Raw genomic sequence first — 9,812 nt, 5'->3', positions numbered from 1 at the left:
TGGCGGGACCTTTATTACGCGATGGTCACTTATTGGAATTTTCAATCATCCGAAGAGACTGTTGCTGTTTAGTCTTATTATGTGAATGAAGTCTTTGTAGAATGAGAGTCGATGACATGGAGGATGCATTATGGATTTTCATTTGTTGTATGAAGGGGACTTTGTTTTTATGAGCCGTTTCTTTTGAAAGTGACTTGTTAGTCCATTTATCCTTAAATTGAGATATTTAGAGGTTTGTGTTTCGATGCAATTAAAAATATATGTGTAGGATTGACGAACTGCATTAACTATGATAGCATCTTGAGAAGTTAGCGGGAATAGAATCTAGAAGAAGAGGACGGAGCGACATGCAAAATGGAGAACACCGGGTATATGGAGTAAATATGACGCGAATTACGTCGTGTTGGGTCTCATTTTAATCAGAAGAATGTCGGGAATACGATGGTAACAGTTTTACAACAAAAACGTATATGTATATTTATTTAAACTGCGAATGAATTACTCGAAATATGAGTCGAATAATTAGATTCAGAACAAGAGCCGCGATAAATTAGCCGAGAAGTTGCAGATCGTCAACCTCTTTTACCGAGTGTCCCCTTACTTATTAAAATATCCTTCCATCGCTGTAACACTTAATTACGACGGGAATTTAATATGAACAACGGGTAACAACATCAAAGTAATAGGATAATAAGTATACTCGAGAATGAAAATTACATCGTACCGGGAATGCTACAATTATTGACGTTTAAACTGTTTATAACGGACATTTTCAAAGCATTCGTGGCATTAGGAATAGAGCTTTTGTGAAATTATTCTGTGAAATCCTATTCTTTTTCAAAGTTACACAGTCATCAAGAAAATTTCAACTACTGGGATTAAAAGTGCTTATAATATTACTTTTTTGAACTTTTTATCGGACTAGAAAATCTATTTTCTAAATTCATTTTATGGACGCACATATTACTTTGAGAATGCTATAGTAAGCCTGGTAAAAAAGTAATTTTAAGTTCCATAAGTTCACGATGAGCTTCAAAAGAGCCTTCTGCTCTAAAAGTTGAAAAAATATCGACTTTCTTTCTTACTAAGTTTCAACCGTGAATAGCGTTCACCTAAATTATTGGATTAAATTTCGAAAAAGCGATTTATACGAGAAAATATTAAGCACTTGCTCAAAGGTTCCATATTAATTTTATTCAGGTTATTCCCGCAATTTGACATCGTTATTCCCTATTAGCGAAACGAGTGATGCAATTAGACTAATTACCGAGTTTCAGTGGCGAAGTTTATTGCAGTAAATAGAAATGCTGTCAGCGATGGAACTGTTCGCATGTGACCATCTCTAACTTCGAGACAGTTTTTCTGGAAGCTGCTCTTTCAGCATTGGCGAGTTCAGAGTCGCCAATAGTAATGAACCAATCACGATGTTTGACGTCAGAAAATAAACAGAAATAATAAAAGTTCATTTAAAGGTTAATTTAAATTCCATACTATGAGACCTAATTTTAGTTTCACCAAATACTATTTGAGAAAATTTAATTTTTACAAAAAGATTCACAGCTCCACTACAAAAAGGAAAAACGAAATTCTCGGGCTGTGTAGAGGAAGTTCGCGAAGCTTGTTTTTTAAATATAGAAACTTTTACTTTGCGACTCCGACTATAGTTCCCGTGGGCTCTTCAATTATAATGTAATTAAAAAAAAAAAAAAGAAAAAAAAGCGGTGACATTCTCTTGGTGAAAATGAAAAATGTAGAGTGACATTTGTAGTCGTGCGAGCGCGCATCATCGTATGCGAAAATGTTATAAAACCGACGAGGAAATAATTTTTGCTTTTTATTATTGCCCAGCACGCGCTAACTGCTATTAAACAAAGGTTTACAAAGGATTTCGTGGGAAACGTGAAAATATCTGTTGAATCTTTTACTGGACCGTTTACAGCTTCGAGGGAAATAGACTCTCATGTTTGTAAATTTCAATTATTATGAGATATCCCGCGCAACGCGCAGCGGTAGATCGTTTCGAGTAATAGCAAACGTACAGGGAACAATGAAAAATCATTGTATTAGGTTGTTGCGTGTGAAATGTCCGATCTTTTAGAGAAGATATAAACATCTGTATTTTTGTTACGAATTTACTTCATTCATCGAAATAAGCATCAACAGATTCTGTGCGTTTAAACAATTCGTCCTTTAACACGTTGACTGCCAGGGGAATGCAATTTAAGAAAATTGTACAAAATAACAAAATAAAATTTCAGACAAATTTTTGAAGCCATACATAGGTCTTCCTGAAGTATAATTCTCTACCAAAATAATCTCTATAAAGAGGTTCTAATTGAATTAAACAAATAGAAAATATATATATTTTTGTGTCATCCTTACTAAAGATTCCTGAGCATTTAATAAATATGAGCGATGCCGCACTCATATTCTCGCAGAGTAGAGCGATAAATAACTCTGAAACCCGTACTTGAGGAAGCCGGAATATTTGTGGGTTCTACTGCAGGTTGCTAGCCACTTTCGTTGATTTATATTTCATCGAGGGATCTCGCGCACCGGCGAAGCTTGCGAAACGCCGCGTTAAACTGTTTGCACTGTCGCTTTTATAATTCCACGATCGAGATTTCCGTGAGCCGCGAGCAACAGACTCGTGTTAATCCGTGAACGTCGAAAATTTACGCTTTATTATTCCTCCCCTCTCCCCCCCCCCTCCCCACCCCCCTCCGCCCGTGTCCCGTACGCGCGTCGACACTTTCGGGGGCTCGCGCTTTATCGCGGCGCATTTTCCGTGCGAACGGAGCCGCATTCTATGAAAATGGACCGAGCACGTCGATAATTGCGGGAAATCGGGGCTGAAAATTCCAGCAGATACCGTCATTCGCCCGGTGATAAACGTCAAACAATTCCAAACAGAGGAGACACGCTTTCATGGGTCCTAAATTCAGGAACAAGCAATCTAATCGGATTCGTTGTTCATTGTCAGTTTATACGAAAACAGGTCGTTTGATGAACTAATTCACGTCACTTTTTAGCGTCTTGGAACAAGCATTTCACTATTCAAAGTTATTTGAATCGTTAGAGTTATTCTTTTTAGGTTGAATCACGTTTTTGTATAATTTAAAGATGTACAAGTTGTTATCGTAATCAAGATTCAAGAATTTTTTTTGCAAGATTTGAATGTATATTTTAAAAGAAAATGCACATGTACAAGTATTAAAAATAATCAAGTAGAGCAAATCTCAGAAACATTTTTTTTTTTTTTTTTTTGTGAAATTATTTTGTTAGAAGACGTCGACATATGGTAAAATATTCGAATATATTGTAACAACGAAATTTATATAATAAGTTCAATACTAGTGCCGTGAAATTACGCTTTGTTCTTTGCTGTTTCCTTTGTGCGGTAGCTGTTCGCACCTCTTCTAACTTCGATTGTTGGTAACAAGGAACGTTCGTGAAGTACTGCCCCTTAAATTTTTACGAAACTTTGCAGGTATAAAGAACGTCTAAAATAAGCAATAGGTTCTTTTTCAGTTGCGGTAACTTAAGTTTAAGGGTCGAAACTGCCCTCCAAAAGTTTCAGCCTTCCGATCCTATCTTCACGGCTATTGAATACAAAAGGACGTCGTTTAATCAGATTCTGTATAGTTTCCGAAACAAAATTATTTAGGGGAGATTGGTATCAATTCAGCACGAGTCAACTGTAACGAAGACGATGTCTCCGCCAATTGAATAAATTTGTAATTAACCTCACAAGTAGAAAAAGTAATTCGACACAATTCTGACAAATCAAATTGTTACATTATCGTGGGAAATATTTTCTGGGCTCTCCAGTGATAGATATAGGAAAAAGTTTAAACACAGTTTTTTGTATATAAAAAGGTTGTAACAAATATTTATCGAAAAATCCACGCTTTAGAGGTTATCATTTTTTCGATATTTATTTGTGCGCGATGTTCTCGTAGTTTTGAAAATATTTCGGAAGAAAGAATAATCCGGATTCTTGTCAAAGGGCGACCTGGAAGAAGATGCCATTAATTACTTTTAAAATCACTGACAATTTCTCTTAAATATTTAACGAGTTCCTTCTGAACAATTTTGATGGAACTTGGTATAAAGAGGGTTTTGGGAGCGCTGATTCCAAATTAGAATTCATAATTTAGAAATAGAAAATGGTGGATCTAATATGGCGCCACAAAATGCAAAAAGTGACTGGATTTGGATGAAACTTGGTATAAAGGGGTCGTAGGGAGCACAGATTCCAAATTTGAATTCGAACTTTAAAGATTCAAAATGGCGGATGCAATATGGTGTATAAAAATGTGAATAGTGACTGGATTTGGTTGAAATTTGTCTATTCCCATATTTCTACCGTAATCAAATTTACTTTTACTACATTCAGCGACTGGGTTAAAAATTAGGTAGACCTACCCCAGATCTAAACCGGTACGAATCCCTTACACATCGTTCCCTATCCAAACACGCTACGTTTCGATAAAAATCGGGCCAGGAACACTTTGCGGATATACCTCTTAAGGAACCATCCTTCCCATTCCCCGAACACAATGCTACGTACGAGGTTGCCGAGCAATCATCGGGGTTCTATTTGAATAGGGCGCGCAGACAGGAAAGATTCCGCGACGACGAGAGAAGGAGAGATCGTCGTTGAAATTAAGGTCCCGTTTCACTTCAGCTGTTTCGCTCCTCCTCGTTTACGAGCTTTCCAGATCTCCCAGCCGGATTTGAACGAAAAGGAGCTTACCTTTTAAAACTTTACCGGGAGTCACCTAGTCCCACCACTCCCACCTCCGCCCTGTTATACGAGACGCCCGTCCGCCAGCCACCAAATTGTATATCCACTTTGCTCGAATTTCAGGAGTACCAGAACGGGCCCTTAACGAAGACGAGTCATCCGTAATCTCTGAAGCGGCGTCGGACCAGCCCTTGCACGGATACCAACCGCGAGACGGGCTCAAATTCCTCAAAGGAGACAGGGTTAACCACGACACGATCCTTCACGGAAGACGTCAGCCTCCGCCGTGTGTCTGCCCGGGGCCACGCGCGCGCGCGCGTCCTTGTATGTCTGCTCGAGCGGACGTTCCAGGAGACGAGGCTGAAAGGGTGGCCCGCGGTTCCCACCGATCCCCAGGGACACGGCCGTCGAGCCCCGTGGTCCAAGCCCGCCACGGCGTTCCACAAACTTGCGCAATATCCACGTAACCGGGTACCCGCGAAATTCTTTGGCAAATCTTCCGCGGCGTTCTCCCAGCCGCGAAACCAGCGACTGAAAACCGCCGCGGGGCGGATCAGAGCGGCGGATCAGAGCGGCGGAAACGAGCGACGACGGAAAGCTAGCACCGCGAACGAGTCGCGAAGCGACGGCACGTTGGAAACAGTCGAGAGACGTCTGGGAGCGAAACGAGGGAAAACGGAGAAGTCTGGCGAGACAAGGGTTCGCTCCGAGCGGGATATTAGCCGTGTCACCTAACGATCGTCGAGTTTCGCGTCGTTGCGTCGCGGCCGTAATATCCTCGGAAAGTGAGCGCGGGACCCGTGAATTTCCGCAGTTCCCCGTGACACGTCCGCGTCGCCAATTAAAAAGAACGAAAGACGGTCGAGAGGAGACAGGGCCGCTAACCCGGCGCGTAATCGCGGCCCACGGCGAACGCGGCCGAGCGTAAAGGAACGCCGGAAATCGAGAGACGCGCTGTTCACGGTGAAAATTAAACGAGGAAACTCTTTGTATGCTCGCCGCACGGAACCTTCGAAACTTCCGCGAGATCGCGCTAATACTCGAGGGAAAATCTTTTCCCGGCGGTTGAACGCAGTGTCTCTGCTCGCTGTTACGGGGCGGGGGAGAAAGAAAAAAAGAAAAAGAAAATCAGAGAGAGAGAGAGAGAGAGAGAGAGGGAGAGAGAGGTAGCCTTTGGCTGTGGAACAGCGGGGACGCGAGGAACGCTGAAAGCCACTCGAGAAAGAGGAGGGCCCCTGGAACGTTCCCCGTATTCTATAGCCCGGAGCGTCCTGTATTTCTGATAACGTACTCGGTTGCGCCGCAGTACCCTCGTGAATGAGGCTCGCTCGCTAGCCGAACGAGGAGTCGGCAAGAAAGTCCTTTCGCCCAGAGGCGCACCATTAGCTTTACACCCATAGGATATCGTCCGACGGCGTTCCGCAGACTGCGACGATATCTCCAGACAGAGGAACGCGTTTCGACACGTGTATCTTCCATGGAGGCTTGTTCTCCGCGCATCCGGTAGGAAAGGGAACTGGAGTGCCTCGAACAATACCAACTACCCGTCGACAAGCAACTTGCCAGGACCGTGGAGCGTTCGTCGACCTACAGCTCTCGGGATCTCGATAAGACGGAGCACCTCTGACACGTATCCTCCCGAGTTCCCCCAACCACGAGATCGGCCTCTGACCGTGGCGAACGGGGGAGAGGTCGGGTCGATGCAACTTTATATATTCGTCGTTAACGATAGTTGCCAAACGACTCGCCTCGAACTCCATAAACTCGAGCAATATCTACAGCCGGAATCGATCCCGAGTTGCTGGTAACCGTCTTCCCGGCAAACTTTTACGCGCTGCTGGACCAATCGATCTCCTCCCTTGCAACAATCGTTGCACAAGAGGAGACGAACGCCGTACGCGAGGAATGCCGTCGGTTGGGTTGAGAGAGTGAGCTTTCTGGACGCGGAGGCCTCTCGATCCGGTTGATTCGAGCTTCTCGAAGGGTCGCGGCGGTTTCGTGAAGGGGTGGTGAATGAGGCCAGGCGAAGCGGAGGCAATCAGCGGCAAGGTGGGCGAGAATAGGCGAGGAGGAAAAATATGGTACACGAGGGCACGGGTCTATGGCACGACGCGGGATCCAACGTATCGAGGTGGCTGATGATCATAATACACGGATACCGGGCCACCAGCCTTCTGCTATCCATCCTACTTAACCTGCTGGTGAGAACTGGTGAGTATGTACACACGGTTCTCGATTTCCTACGCGCGCCTGTTACAACCAACGGCGCGGAACCAGTTTCCAGTGTTTGCGTTTCGCTCCCGCGTGCTGCTACGTTTCGCTTTACACCGCGGCGAACCCATTTCGTCGTACATGCATCGTGATCGTCGCATCGTTGGACGTAACGCGTGTACCGAACGGTCCTTTGTCGATTAACAAATCTTCGGGTGAACTAAATGGTTGGTATTTGTCGTACGGGATCACGCAGCGCGATTACTTTGACCCGTTCGAGAATTTCGAGGGGAATGTTGTTTCGGAATGTAACACAATATTGAAGTAATTAGTAATTTAGATGGGAAATTAACGGATCTCGGGGAAAGACGGATAATTCAGGCGCATTAATATTTTTATGTATTTTGTCATTAATTGATAAGGCAAGTAACAAGCTGCGCAATTGGCCTGTGGTTTACACCGCAGGAAATTTTGATACGTACATCAAGCTGATCGGAATTAAGTGTTAGATACGATACAAAAAAATAATTTTTTCTTTCTCTACAAAATGTTAGTAGAACTGCTCAGAGATATGTTCTCGAATAAAAATGTCAATTCTTTCTGATGTTATAAACGGTTAACTGAGCGTCCTTTGTTCAAAGTTATTTTTTTTTTACATATTAATAGCGTGGCACAGTTTCTGGTTACAAATTTTGCAAGATACTTCCAAGTGCTCAAATTAAATGATAGTAGTAATATTCAACAGAATTTATTACGCAGATCAGGAAGGCTGTTTGAATTTTTCAATTCATACCGAAGAAAACAGAACATATTTCATGAAAATTATTTTTATATGTTACGGATAAGGACATATATTGTTATTAAATGTTCTTTCACTTATATTCAGATGGAAAATGTTACGAAATGAGTGTTTAAACATCTGCAAGAATGCATCACGTTACTGATTTTTATTTAAGCATTTCTCGACCTTAACGTGTCTTGCAAAATATTGAACTGAATTTTAGCAAGGAACCGGAATAATTTAATAAGAATAATTTATAAAATTTATCGCAGAGTATGTAGAACAGGGAATATTTTTTTCCAGACAACGAAACGTTAGCAATAACGATTTCAGACGTAATAATCAACTTTCTATTCCAAGTTACCATATTTCTGTGACTTACGTTTCCAACGCGTCTATTCAAACGAAAAGTTTGTCGAGGAATTACATTTCCGTTGCAATTAATCCTTAGAATACCACGAAACCTTTTCGTGCGTAATATACACAGTGAACACCGACGAAAGGGGTCATGGACTCGGAGCCTTTTTAGAAAATATTATTATTAACACATTCGCGCCTGCTGACGTGAATTCACGTCGCTTCAAATTCTGTTCCCGGTTATGAAAAACTTATGAAAACCTTTCTACTTTGTACATTGCGTACTCACAACATTGATATCTGAAAACATATTTTGTAATTTTTATCTCCGCCATAGCGATACAAATTTGCGATATCCAGCTTCAGGATGATATTACACTAACACGCAAAACTTAGCGGACAAATTTTTAAACGGTTCAAAAACATGGAAGTTTTCAACCGATCGGAATTAAACTCCGTCAGGAGTAGTTTCGTAGTGTTCTCTGGGCGTGTGTAAAGTTCCATGAGCGAGGGTTGATGCAACGGGGTTAATTCACCCCCCTAAGAACAAACATAGTGAATTTCATCGCCCTCCGATGCGTGGAAGTGTTTTTTTACGAAGGGGGTTGAAAATTTGCAAGCTGATCCACCCTCCCCCCCCCCCAAAGGGCGCTTATGGGAAGCACGGTATGGATGATGGCATTTTCTGGAATAGGGGGAGTCCAGAGAATGCATTGAGTCCAAAATCGAGACTGTCGTCTAAAAATTGTGGATTTTAGAGGGGGTGGGAGGTTGTGGAGGGTGGGTTTGTCCGAGAGGGATTTCAAGGGGTGCATTTTGTAGAAGGCATCAAGGAGAGTCGCCCCAAAGGTTTTTTTGAATTTTTCAACTCCTTCCGTCATCCCCGGCCTGTTTCAAAGAGACGTTTTTCTACACCCTCCCCTTTAGAAGGGTGAATTAACCACTTCGCATCAACCCTCGCCCATGTAACTTTACACACGCCCAGAGGACACTACGAAACTACTCCTCGCGGAGTTTAATTCCAATCGGTTGAAAACTTCCATGTTTTGGAATCGTTTAAAAGTTTGTCCGCTAAGTTTTGCGCGTTTGTGTATATTTGTTGAATGTATTAATATTTAATATTTTCCTTGGATGACAGATTAATCGAAGCTTCGGAGCAAAAATATTCGCGAAAGCAAGAAATATGTTAATTCCTACGTGCTCGACGAGAACGAGAAACAGACGTACTAAATTTGCTCTCCGAAAGCACAGGGAGAACCTAAAAAGTACGTCCAAACTTTGAGGGAAAGTTTCTTCCATCAGGAGGATGAAAACATTTACTATATCCAAATACATAGGTCCTAAAACTTGCAGAGCTATTTCGGAAACACTGTCCAATTATAAACGAACGGAAACAATTCGCGAGAGCGTTCGTTATCAATCCTTTGCAAATGATAATTGTTCTCTGCTTTCCGATAGTTTTGCACGAAGGAATTTTTGGACTTGTTCAATTTATTCACGAATAAATAACTTTCGTTCATTTTCTGTGTATTTATGATTAAAGTTCGATCAATTTAAAAGTAATATTTCCGGTATAAATGATCGTAGTTTGGAACGTTTCATAGTAATGTTCCATTTAAAACGATGGCACATGTGAAACAAGCAAAGTAAAACTCAAATGCGCTAATATTTCTATTTTCTACCATACTGTTTTGCCATAAGCAAACACGAAGG

The 9,812-nt window shown here is 42.0% G+C and overlaps 1 long non-coding RNA gene across 1 annotated transcript in view; it reads left to right on the top strand.

Annotated features, from left to right (window-relative positions):
• Positions 1 to 5,878, top strand: part of LOC128892836 (uncharacterized) — a 29,153-nt gene extending 23,275 nt beyond the window's left edge. The window contains exon 2 of the long non-coding RNA XR_008461186.1: positions 4,874 to 5,878. This is a non-coding gene — a long non-coding RNA (uncharacterized LOC128892836). The remainder of the gene's footprint in view (positions 1 to 4,873) is intronic.
• Positions 5,879 to 9,812: the final 3,934 nt, after the last annotated feature.

Source organism: Hylaeus anthracinus, unplaced genomic scaffold (assembly GCF_026225885.1).
Source record: "Hylaeus anthracinus isolate JK02 unplaced genomic scaffold, UHH_iyHylAnth1.0_haploid 2, whole genome shotgun sequence".
Classification (NCBI taxonomy): domain Eukaryota; kingdom Metazoa; phylum Arthropoda; class Insecta; order Hymenoptera; family Colletidae; genus Hylaeus; species Hylaeus anthracinus.
This window is presented reverse-complemented; position numbering and strand designations above follow the sequence as displayed.